This window comes from Oncorhynchus kisutch, linkage group LG5 (genome assembly GCF_002021735.2).
Source record: "Oncorhynchus kisutch isolate 150728-3 linkage group LG5, Okis_V2, whole genome shotgun sequence".
Lineage (NCBI taxonomy): Eukaryota > Metazoa > Chordata > Actinopteri > Salmoniformes > Salmonidae > Oncorhynchus > Oncorhynchus kisutch.
Window position 1 is genome coordinate 35,762,207 of NC_034178.2, and position 21,120 is coordinate 35,783,326.

A 21,120-nucleotide genomic window follows, 5' to 3' on the forward strand; every position below is an offset into this window, starting at 1 on the left:
CTATGCACTTTGCTCGGTTCATCTTTCCCTCGATCCTGACTAATCTCCCGGTCCCTGCCTCTGAAATACATTCCCACAGCATGATGCTGCCAACACCATGCTTCACCGTAGGGATGGTGCCAGGGTTTCTCCAGACGTGACGGTTGGCATTCAAGCCAAAGAGTTCAATCCTGGTTTCATCAGACCAAAGAATCTTGTTTCTCATTGTCTGAGAGTCCTTTAGGTGCCTTTGGCATACTTCAAGCGGTCGATCATGTGCCTTTTACTGAGAAGTGGCTTCTGTCTTACCACTCTACCATAAAGGCCTGATTGGTAGAGTGCTGCAGAGATAGTTGTCCTTCTGGAAGTTCTCTAATCTCCACAGAGGAACTCTGTAGCTCTGTCAGAATGACCATCGGGTTCTTGGTCACCTCCCTGACCAAGGCCCTTCTCCCCCGATTGCTCAGTTTGGCCAGGCTGCCAATTCTAGGAAGAGTTTCAGTGGTTCCAAACTTCTTCCATTTAAGACCTTCAATGCTGCAGAAATGTTTTGGTACCCTTCCGCAGATCTAGGCCTCGACACAATCCTGTCTCGGCGCTCTACGGACAATTCCTTCAACCTCATGGCTTTGTTTTTGCTCTGACATGCACTGTCAACTGTGGGACATTATGTAGATAGGTGTGTGCCTTTCCAAACCATTTCCAATCAATTGAATTTACCACAGGTGGACTCCAATCAAGTTGTAGAAACATCTCAAGGATGATACATGGAAACAGGATGCATCTGAGCTCAATTTCGAATCTCATAGCAAAGGGTCTGAATACTTATGTAAATAAGGTATTTGTGTTTTTTATTTGTAGTACATTTTTCAAAATGTTACAAATCTGTTTTTGCTTTGTCGTTTTGGGGTATGTTGTGTGTAGATTTATGAGGAAAATGTTTTAATTTAATCAATTTTAGAATAAGGCTGTAACGTAAAATTTTGGGGGAAAAAGTCCAGGTGTCTGAATACTTTCCAAATGCACTGTATGTGTAACTGATAGATGCACACATACATTTAAAAACATTGACATGTAGTATGTGTATGTCAATTGTAAAAAGTATTTTGTCTGTCTTTTTCGTTATGTGTGGACCCCAGTAAGACTAGCTGTCTCCATTGATGTCCTAATAAATGAAATAAAAAAAGTCTCACCAGGATGCCAGCTCGTCTACCACATCTACTGTATGTCTGCAGCGTTTTGGTAGCCTGTGAAACAAAGGAAGTTGATATTGATATCGAGGTTAGTAATTGTCGATCTGACGTTAGTAACTGCCGATGTCCAAAAGTGCTTAGCAGTCACTGTACAGGAAAAGGTCACTTGATAGCAAAGTCGGGTTGGAACTCGCAAGATGTCCGCCTTCTCTATCAGTAATCTGCACCAATAGAGTCAGTGCTACAAACTGTTCCCACCTGTCATCTCCCCTCATGTCTCCTCACAACAAACAACAAGCATACTGCTGTATAGGGTGTTTCATTACCTGCTAATGCCAGGTTCAGGGTGAACATGATGCATTGAGAATTGGTTGTGTAATTTTTGATAGAGTTACCGATTGATTTATTTCTTAGCGAAAGTGAATCGATGGAAATCTCATTAAGAGAGATGGTAAAAGTCACAGCAGATGTGTAAACACATGCCCTGTTGGTTTTAACGACATCTCAGGATAATGCAAGAGGCCTGTAGGAACTAGTCCCTCTCCCAACACTCACTACTCCCACCAACCACATGAAAATGCGAACCTAGACTCAGAGATGGAGTTGTCCTTGTTTAATGAAAAGGACCTGATATTCAGCACAGATAGCAACTTGAAAAAGAAAGCCCTCTCACAATACTCCCCAAATTGAAAATAATAATTGCTCTCTGAAAACAGTCTTGATCTGAAGAGGGATAGACAGCTCATATTGATCAGTACATCAAACAATCAATATCTGCATAGTTGCTCACTCTTTTTTCAAGCCGTGAGGTTGAAGGAATTGTCCGTAGAGCTCCGAGACAGGATTGTGTTGAGGCACAGATCTGGGGACGCATACCAAAAAGGGAGGTGACCAAGAACCCGATGGTCACTCTGACAGAGCTCTAGAGTTGCTCTGTGGAGATGGGAGAACCTTCCAGAAGGACAACCATCTCTGCAACACTCCACCAATCAGGCCTTTATGGTAGAGTGGCCAGACGGAAGGCACTCCTCAGTAAAATGCACAACAGCCCGCTTGGAGTTTGCAAAGAGGCACCTAAAGGACATGAGAAACAAGATTCTCCTCCCTGATGTTACCAATATTGAATGCGAAGCATCACGTCTGGAGGAAACCTGGCACCATCCCTACGGTGAAGCATGGTGTTGGCAGCATCATGTTTTTCAGCGGCATTGACTTAGAGAATAGTCAGGATCGAGGCTAAGATGAACGGAGCAAAGTACAGAAAGATCCTTGTTGAAATTCTGCTCCAGAGTGCTCAGGACCTCAGACTGGGGCGAAGGTTCACCTTCCAACAGGACAACAACCCTAAGTACACAGCCAAGACAACGCAGGAGTGGCTTCAGGACAAGTCTCTAAATGTCCTTGAGTAGCCCAGCCAGAGCCCGGACTTGAACGCCGATCGAAAATGTCTGGAGAGACCGGAAAATAGCTGTGCAGCAACGCTCCCCATCCAACCTGACAGAGCTTGAGAGGATCTGCAGAGAAGAATGGGAGAACCTCCCCCAATACATGTGTGCCAAGCTTGTAGCATCATACCTAAGAAGATTCGAGGCTGTATTCACTGCCAAAGCTGCTTCAACAATGTACTGAGTAAAGGGTCTGAATACATGCTGTGTGTCATATTTAATTTTTAAAATATTTTTTTGCTTTGTCATTATGGGGTGTTGTGTATAGATTGATGAGGGGCGGAACATGATTTAATCAATTTTAGAATAAGGCTATAATGTAACAAAATGTGGAAAAAGTCAAGGGGTCTAAATACTTTCTGAACTCTATATGCACAATGCTTATTGTTATAATCAGTGGTTTTCTATTAATTCCCTTGACCAAAATGTGAATATTTCACACGGTTTGATGGAGTGTGTCTGATGGAGCAGGTCACCTCCGCCCTGGTAAAGACCGTGTTGTTCTCCAGGGAGACCAATGTATTGCAGACTGTTAAAGTCAAGGCCCCCAATGGCTCAAGAGTGCAGGTGCCTGGGGCTCCATCAATTCCCTCTTCTCTCAATGTCTCTCTCCCTCTGATGACAAGGTGAAAATCAAATTCATTAGCACTTTTACTGGAAGCTGAAAACAACACTGTCTTGACTACAGGAATACACGGTGTGGGTGTAGTGCGTGTGTCCATCCATGGTTGTGTGAGTGTGTAGCAGAGGGGAACAGAAAGGGATAGACAGAGACAGTAGTTGAGGTTGATGTCTCTCTAACATAAATGACGGTGCTGTACATTAATAACCACAGTGAACGCAGACACATGTAAGTGGGTTGATGTCTCTCTAACATAAATGACTGTGCTGTACATTAATAACCACAGTGAACGCAGACACATGTAAGTGGGTTGATGTCTCTCTAACATAAATGACTGTGCTGTACATTAATAACCACAGTGAACGCAGACACATGTAAGTGGGTTGATGTCTCTCTAACATAAATGACTGTGCTGTACATTAATAACCACAGTGAACGCAGACACATGTAAGTGGGTTGATGTCTCTCTGATGGCTACAAATAATGACATGGTCCCTGATCACGTAGAGAAGACTGTTATGTGCCGCAGGGTGGAAGCACACACATGCAAGCACACACACATGCAAGCACGCACACACACACACACACACACATGCAAGCACACACACCTACCTGCACGCACACACACACACACACACACACATGCACGCGCACATACACCCCTCACACTTAAGAATTCTCCCATCTAGTACCTCCCCTGCTCATGTCTGAGTTTCGGCCCCAAGGGCTTGATTTAGATGAAATGTCAGTTTTAATGGAAAATGTGATGGAAACAAAACAACAGCTTGGAATATTGCTTGTGTAAGTAGGAAAGGGGAGGCAAGTGCGAGGGTGGTGGCCGTGGTGGGGGTTGTTTCTCTTTTGATTGTACTTGTTAGGAATTCATTGGTTGCCTGTGTGATATTAGGGTTGTAGTGAATGTAGAACCTAGGCAGTGGGTCGTGGCCTGCTCTTTCTAGATGTTCATGCCAAGTGGGAGCTCATTGGTTGCCTGGCAGGCCGGGACATGGAGCAACCTGGAGGTGACAGCAGCAGCTGATTGAGAAGGGAGAGGCTCTCTCTTTTTTTCTCTCGTTTCTCTCTCTCTCACACACACCAGAAGTATCCCTCACACTGTGAGTCACATTCCCGTTAGAAAGGAATGACCATCTAATCATCAGCATCACATTAGATCTATTGATGTCCATTTTAATGTGTATTTTTATAATGACGTCCATGCAACCCAGCCCTGCTGTTTCTACATGTCCTCCATCTCTGGGCTGCTTAATGTGTTGTGCGCCATGGGCTACTCAAGCATGTTGGGGATCACTTGCAGTAACTCCGGTGTTGACACCTCGCCGAGCGCTTACTGTTTGTTTCTGTAGTAATTTCAGCTCCACAGCTACTCCGAGGCAGAATCCCCATTTGGCTCCATGGTAATTAATTTATCCATATTGATCTCTTGTATTCCTCAAGCGGTTGAACGGCGTGGTCTGAAAGCTGAAAGTGGGCTGTTGATTAAATGCAGTCTATCTGCGAATGCAATCGCAAACCAGTTCCTATCGAGGACCAGACTGTGTTCTTTATGCCATACTCATTCAGTTTATTGTGAGAAGCAGTTGCAATTTCAGGTTTCAGTTACGGGGCGACAAACCCTCCCTCCTCAAAGTCCTGGACAGACTGTCACAAAAGGACAAATAGAAAGTGATTTACTCTTGGCACTGTTTTTGGACTTGACTGCATTTGAAACTTGGTTTCTGATGTATATTATGTTAGTGTACATGAAGGAAGAGACAACACAGTAGTCAATGTGTTCATTCATTTAATGGGTGAGATACCCTTCCAGCATCTACCACAGTCTGATATTTATTCCGATTTTTTTCAAGAACATTTTCCCAAGCTACATTCTCCCTCAGTTTTCCAGGTAAAACGTTCCGTCTCTTACCCCTCCTGGAATAAGAAGCTCGACATGCGTAGAAATGAAAAGGAGAAAGCCCCTTGCATTTCCCTGAACACCGTTAGGCTGCAGAGCAGCGTGATCGGTCTGGCCCAGGCCTAACACAGTGTTGGCATAATCACAAGACAACATATTCATTACTCAGTTAATAATTCATCAGTGAGATCTTGTTGATGAATTGCCTCAGAGTTTGGCACGCCTCCAAAAAGGATCCAATCTTTTTAGGAAAATGTGCACTTTAGATCCCACCGACAATGGTTTCTGTGGGCTAGCGTAACGCTGGGTTAGGTTGTTGAGAAGGGAAAAAATTGAGACATTTTATGGTGGGAAAAAGGTTAGTAGTAGTCGTGGATTAAAAAAATAATTGTTTAAAAGCAGGGGGAAAGAGATAGTGATAATAGCTTACCTGCTGTCAGTGTGCGTGACAGGAAAGTTTGGACTCCGTGGTCACCATGGAAACAGAATTTGGCAATGCAGTGAGGCGGGGGTCTTTTTGACCTTCCTTCAGACGACAGTGCACACCGATAAAGATGTCATTATGAAGAATAACATCTGGGCCTCACATCAGAGTGCGGGAGTGGTGAAATTGCTCCGGTACAGGGTTTTTGTCATGTGCAGCCCTCTGAGAATTCAAACTGATGTTCTCCAGTCTCATGTGTTTATCTCAATGTTATAAATATCCCTCAGGACCTGTTTAAGAAAGCATAATAAGATAGTGCTGGGACCAAGCCGTGACACTCCAGTGTTTAGTGGCAGGTTTTTGTTTGTAGACTGTAGACTGCTCGCTGCTCGCTTAACCCGGAAGCCACCGACGCCAATGTGTCGGAGAAAACACCGTCCGCCTGGTGACCAAAGTCCGTTTGCAGACGCCCGGCCTGCCACAAGTAGCTGACAGAGCGCGATGGGACACTCGGGAGGCCCCTCAATATGAATTTCTGAAGAAGAAAAAACATGAGTTTTTATGAGGCAAATCCAGCAGCACCACCTCAAAAATGTAGAATGTTTACCTTGGCTTTGAACTGTCTCTGTTCTCATGCTGATCAAAATTGGATTAGCATTTACGTATCACTGTATTCCCTGCTACCCAAATACAGTACATCTTAAATATGCCGTGTTTTATATTACCAGCAGTTGTGTGCTGTCTGGTATAATGGTTTAGTAAAATAAATCCTACAGACAAAGAGCCATATATGGGTGGTCCTATAAATAATGGGGCCAATGTGTGACATTGGGATCAAAATGGCAAAATGGTTTGAACGAAAAATACAAAAGGATTTCCATGCAGCTCCATAGGTGTATGTAGAGGAATTAAAGTAAATATATGAATTATACCCATAACTGCACCTACTGTAAACAACAACATAGCCCTAGGACTTAACATCCTTTAAGCAGGGTTCATAGAGACATTGGCAAATCAAATTCAAGGACTTTCAGGTGCTTTTTCAAACACTTAATTGTCATTTTCAATGACCTCCATGTTATATATATTTTTTTAACCATGCAAAAAAGTGTCATGTATCTCACTACCACATTAACATTTTAAGAAATAATGCATTTTCAGGCCTTGCCAATGCGTTGAAATTCATTATTATTATGACATATTTTTACATCTAAAATATGTGAGAACAATGTGGACATTGCCTGACGAATAGATTGGATGCATGCGTGCCAACCAAAAACCAGGTTTCTTTTTTAATGTGAGGATGTGTATGGAAAGCCAAGATGAAAGCAGCATTCGATGTTGTCGTCCTTATAATAAACCACAAGTAGTTTTACAGCAACAGAGTAGTGCAACACCCTTCATTGGAAGTGGTGGGAAACAAAAATCACTGATAATTATAATGGAGCCTGATAACTTATAAATTGGCTGCAATATTTACAAGGACATTTTCAAGCACCAAATTGAGGACATTTTCAAGGTAGGAGTTTCAAGGTAGGCCTATACCAGTACTTGAATTTCTGAGCTCCAAATTCAAGTAGGCTACTTCAAGCACCTTGTTTAAAATTGCAGGTGTTACGTTGAAAGCAAAATGGATTTGTCATGTTATTTCATTACCAGATCATGTTGTGAATAAGCCCACTAGGCTATGTCATTTGTCATTTATATCCAGAATAATTAATAGGAATAGTGTTGGGTGTTGCGCAATAGTTTATCCTCTACAATTGTACACAGTCGACTCTGTGTCCAATCCAAGGCACAAAAACATATGGAAACATGAGCTCATTACCTCAATGATTTCTCTGTTAAATCTAACGAGACCCTGCTGTAAATCAAGCAGACAACAACAGATGATCAATTGGCTAGGGATATTAGATCCAACGAGGATCCAGGCACAACTGTCTTCATCGGTGTAATGAATGAGACACCAAAATATTGTGGACATTCCTCGTTGTTGCATTGCATGCGCTGTCACAACAGCTGTTTGTCTCTTGACTGTTGTTCTGAAAATTCATTCCTGGATCAGATGATGGTATGTGAAAATATAACAGCATAGCTAATAAGCTGGACTCAATGTGCATATAACAAGTATTATGCATAATTATGCAATAAACCACATTAAAGACTGTATCGATTTAGGTTTTAAGTATCAAGGTAAGGTGACTTTCGGTTAGAAGCATTACATTTTGCAATCACATACATCATTTTGGATTTGTGTGCGCAATGATGTCTTTTTTCACCCCTTATAAATATAAGGAGTCACGAAATGTTATGTAGTTACACTGCATTTCTGAGATCTCTATACAAAAAACTGTCAGACCGCTAGATCCAGGATTTATACAGGTTTTAAATCAACTTGTGAATTTGATTGAAAATACTGTAGCTATGACCCCCCCCCATACTGTATGTTCAAGTATAGTATGACAGTTTATAGAAAGAACCATATGTGCAATTTGAAAAATAAATTGACTTCACAAATCTTGATTAAAAAGTAAGGAAAAGAAGTACGAAATCAAAAAGTAGCAAGTATAATTGAAGGACAAAAGGTGACGTCACGATCGTTCAATGTTGACACCTTGATGGTGGTATAGTCAAAACGCACATATATGGTTCTTCCTTGCAAGTGTTCAAATGGTAATGTGTGTTCCGGCTGAACAGTTTGTTTGCTGGAGGTGAAGGTGCTGTATAGTCCTTGGCTTTTTTAATTAAAAGCCAGCCGTATCTCTCCCCAACATTGGGAGGTGTGATCATAGCCTGTCATATCAGTTCAGCACAAACATGTTTATTTTTGGCCAGATCTATTTAATGGCCTTGTCAGAACGGATGGAAATGAAACCTGGCACAACTGACAGATAAGTCTGGGTGTTTTTAGATGTGTTGGGCTTTGTTTGCCTTGATTATTTGGTCCTGCACTCGCTGCTGATGCACATTGCTGTGTGCTGTTAGCACCCACGATGGGGGTGTTCTAGGAAAATTATTATTTTTTCTATCAAATTTGTTTAAACATTTCTTATGCCTCCTGAGTGGCGCAGTGGTCTAAGGCACTGCTAGCTGTACCACTAGAGATTCTGGGTTCGAGTCCAGGCTCTGCCGCTGCCGGCCGTGACCGGGAGACCCATGGGGCGGCGCACAATTGGCCCATCGTTGTCTGGGTTAGGGGAGGGTTTGGTCAGCAGGGATGTCCTTGTCCCATCGCGTACTACTGACTCCGGTGGTGGGCCAGGCGCAGTGCACGCTGACACGGTCGCCAGGTGTTCGGCGTTTCCTCTGACACATTGGTGCGGCTGGCTTCCAGGTTAAGTGGGCATTGTGTCAAGAAGCAGTGCAGCTTGGTTGGGTTGTGTTTTGGAGGACGCAAGGCTCTCGACCTTCACCTCTCCCATGTCTGTATAGGAGTTGCAGCGATGACACGACTGTAACTACCAATTGGATACCACGAAAACGGGGAGAAAAAGGGGTAATTTAAAAAAAAAATGTTTCTTGACACACACATTCAAATCAAATGTTATTTGTCACATGCGCCGAATTCAACAGGTGTATAACTTACTGTCAAATTATTACTTACAAGCCCTTAACCAACAATGCAGTTTTAAGAAAATACCCCCCAAAAAGTAAGAGATAAGAAAAACAAATAATTGAAGAGCAGCAGTAAATAACAATAGCGGGGCTATATACAGGGGGTACCAATACAGAGTCAATGTGTGGAGGCACCGGTGTCGAGGTAATTGAGGTAATTATGTACAGTTGAAGTCGGAAGTTTACATACAACTTAGCCAAATACATTTAAACTCAGAGATGTTGAAGATGCGGCCACCCCTGTGCTTCACAGTTTGGATTGTGTTCTTCGGCTTGTAAGACTCCCCCTTTTTATTACAAACATAGCAATGGTCATTATGGCCAAACAGTTTTATTTTTGTTTCATCAGACCAGAGGACATTTCTACAAAAAGTTCCATCTTTGTCCCCATCTGCAGTTACAAACCATAGTCTTGCTTTTTTTATGTCGGTTTTGGAGCAGTGGCTTCTTCTTTGCTGAGTGGCCTTTCAGTTTATGTCGAGATAGGACTCGTTTTACTGTGGATAGAGATACTTTTGTACCTGTTTCCTCCAGCATCTTCACAAGGTCCTGTGCTGTTGTTCTGGGATTGATTTGCACTTTTCGCACCAAAGTACGTTCATCTCTAGGAGACAGAATGCGTCTCCTTCATGAGCGGTATGAGGGCTGCGTGTCCCATGGTGTTTATACTTGCGTACTATTGTTTGTACAGATGAAAATGGTACCTTCAAGTCATGCAAATAGTCTGGGTAGCCATTTGATTAGATGTTCAGGAGTCTTATGGCTTGGAGGTAGAAGTTGTTTAGAAGCCTCTTGGACCTAGACTTGGCACTCCGGTACCACTTGCCGTGTGGTAGCAGAGAGAACGATCTATGAATAGGGTGGCTGGAGTCCTGGATAGAGGTCCTGGATGGCAGGAAGCTTGGCCCCGGTGATGGACTGGGCCTTACACACTACCCTCTGTAGTGCGGTCGGAGGCCGAGCAGTTGCCATACCAGGCAGGGATGCAACCCGTCAGGATGCTCTCAATGGTGCAGCTTTAGAACCTTTTAAGGATCTGAGGACCCATGCCAAATCTTTTCAGTCTCCTGAGGGGGAATAGGTTTTGTCGTGCCCTCCTCACAACTGTCTTGGTGTGCTTAGACCATGTTAGTTTGTTCGTGATGTGGACACCAAGGAACTTGAAGCTCCCAACCCGCTCCACGACAGCCCCATCGATGAGAATGTTCTTTTGAGAAAAAAATGTTTTTCATCAAATCCCTGTCAAACTAGCTTGAAGGAAAGCTTATTAAACCAATCCACCATAATTTCAACTCTATAAACATCACAATGAAAAATAACTGAGAGCCACATTTATACATTGTGTGACATCCTGAATGAGAGACATGTGTCTGTCAGTGTGTTTCCCAGGCTCCATCAGGGGAGTTGGATGGTAATTATACAGGGTTTCATTGAGATTTTACTAGTAGTGGAAAAAGTACTGTATTGTCATAATTGAGTAAATGTAAAGATACCTTAATAGAAAATTACTCTGGTAAAAGTGAAAGTCACACAGTAAAATTCTACTTGAGTGAAAGTCTAAAAGTATTTGGATTTAAATATTCATAAATGTATTTGCTAAAATATACTTGGGTATCAAAGTATGTATAATAAAAATTCCTTATACTAAGCAAACCAGACGGCACCATTTTCTTGTTTTTTTAATTGTATGGATAGCCAGGGGCACACGCGAACACTTAGACATAATTTACAAACCAAGCATTTGTGTTTAGTGAGTCTGCCAGATCTGAGGCCAGGGATGTTCTCTTGATAAGTGTGTGAATTGGACAATATTGTCTGTCCTGCTAAGCATTCAAAATGTATGGAGTACTTTTGGATCTCAGGGAAAATGTATGGAGTACTTTTGGATCTCAGGGAAAATGTATGGAGTACTTTTGGATCTCAGGGAAAATGTATGGAGTACTTTTGGATCTCAGGGAAAATGTATGGAGTACTTTTGGATCTCAGGGAAAATGTATGGAGTACTTTTGGATCTCAGGGAAAATGTATGGAGTACTTTTGGATCTCAGGGAAAATGTATGGAGTACTTTTGGATCTCAGGGAAAATGTATGGAGTACTTTTGGATCTCAGGGAAAATGTATGGAGTACTTTTGGATCTCAGGGAAAATGTATGGAGTACTTTTGGATCTCAGGGAAAATGTATGGAGTACTTTTGGATTTCAGGGAAAATGTATGGAGTACTTTTGGATCTCAGGGAAAATGTATGGAGTACTTTTGGATCTCAGGGAAAATGTATGGAGTACTTTTGGATCTCAGGGAAAATGTATGGAGTACTTTTGGATCTCAGGGAAAATGTATGGAGTACTTTTGGATCTCAGGGAAAATGTATGGAGTACTTTTGGATCTCAGGGAAAATGTATGGAGTACTTTTGGATCTCAGGGAAAATGTATGGAGTACTTTTGGATCTCAGGGAAAATGTATGGAGTACTTTTGGATCTCAGGGAAAATGTATGGAGTACTTTTGGATCTCAGGGAAAATGTATGGAGTAAAAATATTATTGTCTTTCGGAATGTAATGAAGCAAAAGTTGTCAAATATAAATAGTTAAGTAAATTACATACCCCCCCCCCAAATAAAATAAAACATGTTTTACATAAGTACTTTATGCCACTGGATTTCACATCCCTTCTCTTTTTTCTAATCATTTAAATGTATTTGGATCACAGAGGGAGGTTTTATGGAAACCTCTTTGCAGGGGTTATCCAGACAGACCTCAATATATCATGTGCAGCATCACCATCTGCTCGTTACCCAGGCTTTACTAGATGTGGGAATTGTACCGTTGTTTTGTTTTCCTTGTTTGAGTCAATTGTCATCTCATTAACATGTAAATATAGAGCTGATGAAACATGGCAGAGCAAGAGGGAGAGAAGCATCATACAATATGGGCAGGGAGGGGGGCTACTGTAGTGAAGGAGAAAGTGGGAGATGAGGGGGAGAGATAGCCAAAGTGTTTTGCCAGAACAGTGACACTTACTTCACAGCCACAAGTGCTCTCCCCTTTCAGCAAGGTGATGTCCTTGGACTGCCCCTCTCCTAGCTGGCCGCCACCCTCTCAACACACAATCCATGCCACTCCTCTATTCTCCTCTTAAGTATGCACGTTTACATTTATTTTCATGAGGCAGAACTGAATTCCGCTACATCGGGCTGCTGCAAAGTCAAATTTTCTTTTTGCTTTTTTGCTTTTCGGTCTTAGGTTAGGTTTAGGCATTTGGGTTAGCAGTGTGGTTAAGGTTAGGGTTAAGGTTAAGGTTAGGATTTTATGATTTTGTGGCTGAGCTGCCTCCAGGGCAAGATTCATGACAATAAATGCCAACCAGCCTGGAATACACCTCTCATCTCCCCCGTTCTCTTCAGATCTCATTGTTGTCCCTTCATTTTAGGGACACTCACAGAGCATCCCAAACATACACCTCCATTGGAGTGTGGTGTAGCAGCTGTCTTCATAAGAGCACTTCGAAGTGTTGTTTGTCATGTCGTTGACGGTTTGAGAGCCCTCTCTGACCTTTGCAAGGTCTTTCCACCGTGTTGAGCTCATCACTTCCCTTGTCATCCATGTATTGTTCCCTAATCTCCCCCATTGGCTTGGTTGCTTCCCATTTCCCTTTAATAACTGTTACCAGAGATGGTCTCTGTGAGTGTGACTGAAAAATAATCAATGGAGGGTCTGGAACGGGAATGAGATCCTGCCTCTGTACTTTGAGTGATAACAATCCTCCCAGGCCCAGCCTCCTTTTGCTGTATCATCTGGCCTCTCATTGGTCCACGCGAAGGGAAGCCCACAGCGCAGCCCTCTTCATTAGAACAGTCTGTGTGAGAACAGAGTCTATAGGGAGACAGTCTAGAGCCTGTCTCAACGAGGGCTCCAGATCAGAGAGATGTAGAAGGTGTCAGGAAGGAATCACAACCAATTATTTGCTAAATTTAAAGGCCTAGTTTGAAATATGTTGAATATGTTGTTCAATGTTTTCATGGAGATATGGATATGCCGTGATCACTCACATGGACATCTGCACCAAGTCAGTCAGTGGTGGATGGTTCTCTTAGCCAACATCAAAGTATTGCCACAAGAGGAAATGTAAACATGATCTCTACGTGCATTGGGTTATTTTCAGTAGAGATTGGCTACTCTGTAGAAGTATGTATCACTGAGTCACAGACAAGCACAATTTCAGTTAAACATACTGACTGCAACTTCTATCTACGTGACTAAATCCCATCAGTTAACAGTGTTGGGGAGTAGTGAACTACATGTAGTTAAACTAGCAATTAAACTACATTTTGGAGTAGATTGGTGGTAGTTGAACTAAATTCAAATCTAGGTAGTGTTTCAGTAGTTCATAGCGGTATAGCTATAGGTATGTAGCGGTATAGCTAACTACTGGAACTACACACTACTTTTACAATATAATATGAGTGACGTAGGCAATAATTGTGTTTTTCTTTTTCGGCATCAGACCTGCCTAATTCTCACTTGAAACGTTGTTTTTGTGTTTAGTAGACTAAATGACACATTCTGTTGACATACCATCGTTCCTGTACCCAAGAAAGCTAAGGTAACTGAGCAAAATGACTATCGCCCCGTAGCATTCACTTCCGTCATCATGAAGTGCTTTGAGAGACTAGTCAAGAACCATATCACCTCCACCCTACCTGACACCCTAGACCCACTCCAATTTGCTTACCGCCGCAATAGGTCCACAGGCGACGCAATCGCACTACACACTGCACACTGCCCTAACCCATCTGGACAAGAGGAATACCTATGTGAGAATGCTGTTCATCGACTACAGCTCAGAATTTAACACCATAGTACCCTCCAAACTCGTCATTAAGCTCGAGACCCTGGGTCTCGACCCTGCCCTGTGCAACTGGATCCTGGACTTCCTGACGGGCCGCCCCCAGGTGGTGAGGGTAGGAAACAACATCTCCACCCCGCTGATCCTCAACACTGGGGCCTCACAAGGGTGCGTTCTCAGCCCTCTGCTGTACTCCTTGTTCACCCATGACTGCGTGGCCATGCACGCCTCCAACTCAATCATCAAGTTTGCAGACGACACAGACAAACTCCTCAGGAGGCTGAAGAAATTTGTCTTGTCACCAAAAACACTCACAAACTTTTACAGATGCACAATCGAGAGCATCCTGTCGGGCTGTATCACCGCCTGGGACGGCAATTGCTCCGCCCACAACCGTAAGGCTCTCCAGAGGGTAGTGAGGTCTGCACAACGCATCACCGGGGGCAAACTACCTGCCCTCCAGGACACCTACACCACCCGATGTCACAGGAAGGCCAAAAAGATCATCAAGGACAACAACCACCCGAGCCAATGCCTGTTCACCCCGCTACCATCCAGAAGGCAAGGTCAGTACAGGTGCATCAAAGCTGGGACCGAGAGACTGAAAAACAGCTTCTATCTTAAGGCCATCAGACTGTTAATCTGCCATCACTAACATTGAGTGGCTGCTGCCAACATAGTGACTCAAATCTCTAGCCACTTTAATAATAAACAATTGGATGTAATTTATGTATCACTAGTCACTTTAAACAATGCCACTTTATATAATGTTTACATACCCTACATTACTCATCTCATATGTATCTACTGTACTCTATACCATCTACTGCATCTTGCCTTTGCCGTTCGGCCATCGCTCATCCATATATTTTTATGTACATATTCTTATTCATTCCTTTACACTTGTGTGGGTATAAGGTAGTTGTTGTGAAATTGTTAGATTACTTGTTAGATATTACTGCATGGTCGGAACTAGAAGCACTTGCATTTCGCTATACTCGCATTAACATCTGCTAACCATGTGTATGTGACATATAACATTTGATTTGATTTATGATCCAAATGTGATCTGTTCTTGCAATTTGTAGTCTACGACGTTTAAGATATGCATATGATCATTTTTCACGAGGGAGGTTAGATGTAGTGAACTACTCTTTCAAAGTAACTATTTTCATTACGGGTAGCTTTAGTTTAGCTTAACTTCTTCCAGTGGGAAGTAGCTTGGTCAACAATATTTTCAGAGTAGCCTCCCCGACACCTTCAGTTAACTGGTACAGAGCATCTTTGAGACACACAAAGTAGCGTGGCAGGTTACCAGCCCCAGTGGAGGGGAGAGCTCCATGTCACGATCAGGAATGGACACCTGGGGGATTGATGACAGCCCTTCGCTCCTCTATTAGACACATGGTGGATGAATATTACTGCTCTGCTGCTGAGATAAGTCCCCGGTGGATTGACACAGCACTCGTTTGCTGGTTTTGCATGGAGCCCATGGGGTGTAGAAAAGCACTCCTGTCTAGACCTGGAGTAGACGGCAGCTGGGTGTGCACTGCGTTCTGAGTTTGTCTCTGTTGTCACTGTGGTCTTTGTGGGGAAAGCTGCACTCGGTGGGCTGAAAAAGGGATAGGGACTAGGATCTGCTGACACGGTGCAGGAAGACTGCCAGCCTGATACAAAACACCTCTAGCAGAGATGCACTTTTCTCCTTTCCTACACGTTTCTAGTTTCCATTGCTTTTCCCCCTCTATTTCTCTCTCTATTTCTCTCTCTCTCTCAAACACACATACGCTCACTCATACATATACACATGCATGCCGTATGCACACACGCAAGCGCACACATATGCACTCTGAGTGATCGATCAGGTTTTCCTCACCCTGGCTTTGGCCTTGTTCATCTGCAGAGGAAGTGTGAAGCAGGAGAGACTGTGGAGTACACTCTCAGAGGATGCAAGGTGTGTTCTCCCTCACTGTCTACACATACGTCTGCCTCCCTCCCTCCCATCCCTGCCTGTTCTTCTGTTTCTCTCACTATGTCCTTCCAGGGATGTGGTGTGACCAGGGGACCTTTCTCCTCCGTCAATTTCACCCCTTACTCCCGCCACTCTCCAGCAGCCATAATGACAAACATTTATTTAATACGAGCTGGTGGGAGAATGAGATTTAGGGTGAGGCAGAGCGAGAGGAAAATAGAGAGAGAGAGAGATGGTGAGAGGAAGTGAGAGTGAGGCAGAGCGAGAGGAAAATAGAGAGAGAGAGAGAGATGGTGAGAGGAAGTGAGAGTGAGGCAGAGCGAGAGGAAAATAGAGAGAGAGAGAGATGGTGAGAGGAAGTGAGAGTGAGGCAGAGCGAGAGGAAAATAGAGAGAGAGAGAGATGGTGAGAGGAAGTGAGAGTGAGGCAGAGCGAGAGGAAAATAGAGAGAGCGAAAAAAAGAAGTGCAAATGGAGAGAGAGAGAGCGAGAGACGGCGACACACAGAGAGAGTATCTCCGTGAGCCCTGAGGCTGTGTAGTAGAATCATAGAGACGCGGGGTGAGTCATCATTCCTGTCATCTTCATCACCACAGCTAATGACATCCAGTCTGAATGAGAGGATGAGGATGATTCGGACGATGATATGAACAAGATCGTCTAGTAGGCTAACGGTTTGAATGATATACTGCTCATTACAGTGCCTCTGCTAAAGGAGAGAGTGTCAACCAAGCAGAGCAACATGCCTCAGAATGAACATGCTTCTGTTGAGGATGAAGCGTTGACTCAGCAATGGGCCTTCCACTAGTCCTCCAGTCCTTGTTCTTTGATGTCATCCTCCTTCTGTAGAGTGAGCAGCGATGGGAGACATTTGCCTAGACGTATGCTCTCTTTACCTCTCTCTGCTCTCCCCCGCTCTGCCTTAAGTGATCTGGGGTGTTTATGGAGGAACACTTGGCTGCCTGAAACCGGAGAGGAGGCAGGGAGCGCGCGTCTTCCCCCCCTCCCTGAGCTCCACTTTGGGCTTTCTGCATTTTAACAAAACATCTGACTCTGTCAGAACCAGTTAATCACAGCTGGGTCTTTAATACGCTCTGGTCTCTCACTGTGCATTGGAGTGAGTGTGGTCTGGTGTCTGGGAGAAGCTATCGGATACGTCATAGCTATTACTTCAGAGTTGTCTGGAGACTCTGGACATGTGTCTATGTGCATTGCATACGTGGGAATAAATATGCACACATATGCTTCGTCATCAATGGACAAATGTACGCACATGCATGAACTCATGTCATAATGGATATTGTCAGATATGTATCACAGCTATTCCAGTGAGTCCTGTCCCTGCCGTCGGCTGGAGAAGGCTTAGAAATGCAATTCATTCAATCCATTGGTGCTGAACCAGTGATCCAGCAGACCTGTCATTGGGTCTCTCTCTGAGCCTGAAATTCTCTGGTTTCCTGTCTAAGAGGAAGCCCAGCTGGGGAAATCACTGAATCAGCTGCTGATTGGCACACTGATGGAGACCATTTGGAAGCCAACGTTGCTGGAGGAAATTAAATTACAGTCACAATTTGTTGGCTTCTTTTTTTCTCTCTCCACAACAGCTTAAGGGATTAATAAGATGGAGAGACGATGCCGTGTGTGTGTCTGTGTGTGTGTGTTAGGGCTGCACAATCGAATTCACATCGAAATCGCAATATTGGCATGTGCGATAGGCCGATCCATATCTCAAGAGATCCATATCGGATGCAGTATTTTGAAATGTCACTCAGTCGCTTGTAAACGTCCGTTTTGATAGTTTACTCCGTTTATCGTTCATCTCCCTCTCTCGACTTTAGAGTTGGAAAAGGAGGGTATATTACTGTTAAATTTTTATGTTTACCAGTAAACTAGCAGAACTTTGTTAACTTATTTTTTATCACATGACATCTAGTGGCCTATTTGGCCATTACATGGCTGTAATTATCGCTGGCCCTCTGATAAATAAAAATATTTGGATGGCAAAGCTGTAAAAATGATCCTAAATATAAACCATGAACTTAGTGAATTCCTAAATTCCGTTGGTGTTTAGTATGAGGGTTTCAGCATGAAATATCCTTTATATATTTTTGACACACATTCATTCATCCAGTACAGTCTATGATGCTGCGGCAGCATGGGGGTCTTGGTAGGACATTGTAGAAGAGCTGTTGCATGGACGGGATTATTCGGGAGGTCTGCTTATCGCTGTGGCCCACTGGAGAGCCCTATTATCTTTGCTGTGCACAGAGCACAGGCAAGGGTCCACCACTGTGCTCACAACAACCTCCGTATTCTGGTGATGTACAGCATAGGAGATAGAGAGAGAGACAGAAGGATGGAGAGAGAGAGATCAGGGATGGGAAGAGTAAAACTGAGAGAGAACAAGTGAGAAAGATGGGAAGAGAAAGACAAAGGCACAGAGAGGGATGGAGGGAGAAAGAGAGAGGGATGGAGGGAGAAAGAGAGAGATGGAGGGAGAAAGAGAGAGAGAGCGAGAGGGGGGGGATGGAGGGAGAGAGAGAGATAATCAATGACATTTGACAAGACCATCCCTCTCCAGCGTCAGCAGCCTAGGAGAGCCGTGTTTATTCCCCAGTAACAATGGATTCTGTTTCAGAGATCACTCAGTACATAACCCATCATCAGAGAGGTTTAGAACTGCTAGATTGCATGTCGCGTGCTGACTGAGTACATACTGTAAACAGATACATATCTCCACATCAACCAACCAGACATCAACACATTTAGACATGTTGTATCCTATGTACTGGAAGTGGTGTTCACTGTACTTGACAGCCCTGATTCTCTCCTCCAGGGCCTTATTACCATATTAGAAGACATGTAAATGTTTCCCCTCATTGTGCTTCGATTCAGCCACTTTAGTACACCAATCAACACACAGCGCAAAACAATAAGGCTTTTATTTTCCATATGAATCAGACAACTCATTAGGCAGTAATGAACTAACTCCTTTGTTGCTCTTCTTGTTTGGGGGGGAAGTTGGGAGCATGGGGAGTGAACATGCATGCACGCACAGACACACACAAACGCACGCACACACACACACACTCCCACACACACACCACCCGGCTATCCTGTAGTCCCACTCCAATTATGGCAGCATCTCACCCGGGAAAGGAGCCCACTTACCCAGCATTCACTTGATGAATAATTGATTGTTTATGCGAGTGTTTTGTTTGTAAATACACTTTTGGTGTCTGATTAATTGTTTTCTAGACATATTAATTTGCTAAATTTGATTTGATTTTTTAATTCATAATTTATTAGCTGAACACTCTCTGGCAATTAGGCAACACTAGGGTTTTGAAGGGTTTCTGTCAAACCCAGATTTGTTACGCATGAGGAAACACACACACACACACACACACACACACACACACACACACACACACACACACACACACACACACACACACACACACACACACACACACACACACACACTGACACAGGGCACCAGGTGGTAGCTCCCATGTGCTAACCCATTCGTCCTAGTGGGTTAGGGTTAGGGGTATATGGTGTGGAGAAGCTTCCAGTGAAGCAGACAACCTGTTAGCTTCTGTGTCAGTGAGATGTCAGTCAAGCTTTCAGGTAATATACTGTTGTACATCAGGGTAGTAAAGTTGTAGAGGTCCTCTCTGTTTAGTGAGAACTGAATGATGCTCTTTTTCTTTCACTCAGGACACGCTGCTCTGCATCCTCACAGTTCACACCTGATATTAATCCCAGGCATATTCACTCTGCCCAAGTCTTTGGGTGGCCATCAACCTCTCCGACCAACCATGCACAGACAGGAAATCACACAGCAAATGCACATGCAATCCTTTCAGAGAGGCACAAAGGTGTCTTTCTATAATTGAGGAGGAAATGAACAACTGTGACATTTTCCCCTAGAGCTGTAATGAGAGGAAGTGTGCCTGATTCCTTCCTTACATACAGGACAGGCAGCCCTGGACTCAACCTGGGAGACTGAGAGCAGGACAGTCAGCATTAGTGTTGTCGTGGGGAGGGCTACAAGGCCCACAGAGGAGAGAGAGTGGCGCTAGGCTGCTGCACGTGTGCCAAATGTGAGTCTGCCTGCCAATTTGTGGGGATACTGGCAAGTGCAGCGCAGGCTGAATCCTTGACATAGGGAGATGAATTATTGAAACATTGCTCGCTGTTGTGTAGGGGGCGGATCGAGAGATTCCTTTACTTGCACTCGAGGCATTCCAAGACGCTTAAAATATTGAGGGGTTTGTACTGTGTTTGGATGTTGTTGCTTATTGGGTTCTACAAAAAATACGATAGAGCAATATGTTCTACAGGTTTCGAATGGAGTTTACCAGACGGTATTGAAGAAGTGAATAGTAATTATCATGCTTCATTTGCTAACAGTGTTAATGCATTTACTTATTTGACCCTTACTCTGCGCAATGCATAAGTCAGTAGATGGTCTGCAAATAATTTCCCCAAGTATTTAGAAACAACCTGACAAACGAAGTCAGAGAAAGTACAGTATATTATGGGCCATGTTTTCCCCTCAGCCAAGACAGTGACTTTTTGGGGGGCCCTCCGAGAGTGCCTGGCAACCTTCGCTCTCTCTGAGGCTCGTTCAGATTCTGCACACATGCCGGACTCAGTTACCAGTGTGCTCCATTGTGCTACAAAGTGGTTTGCTGTGATAGAACAACAATTTGAGGGTCATGTTGGTGAGTGGAGGGGGGGGGTGACTTGGCAGGGGGTGTTGTTGTCAGCGTTCGACTTCCTGTGACGCCCGGCGCCGAATTGAGAGCAATGAATGTTAAACGGAGCCATTTGAAATGGTCTCTCATCAAATCTGTGTGCAGCGTCTCCGTTCGATGGCCTTGGAGGGGTAGGTGGCACCGAGAGCAACTGTCTCTAGCAACACAAACGCCTTGCTGCGTCACTCCTTATCCAGCTGTGATACTTATATCTCAATAAAGATGTACATAAACGTTGTGCAGAGTTCATTCCGTTTGAGCAGTATTGCATTATAGACCTCACAACAACTGGGGTGTGTCCCAGTTAAAGTATCTAAGTGCTCAAAATGTACGGAAAGGGGAGAGCAGCA

General features: G+C 43.8%; 1 protein-coding gene across 2 annotated transcripts in view; it reads left to right on the forward strand.

The window, feature by feature from the left end:
* Positions 1-21,120, forward strand: part of LOC109890185 (cadherin-4-like) — a 242,741-nt gene that overhangs the window by 95,099 nt on the left and 126,522 nt on the right. The window lies entirely within an intron of this gene.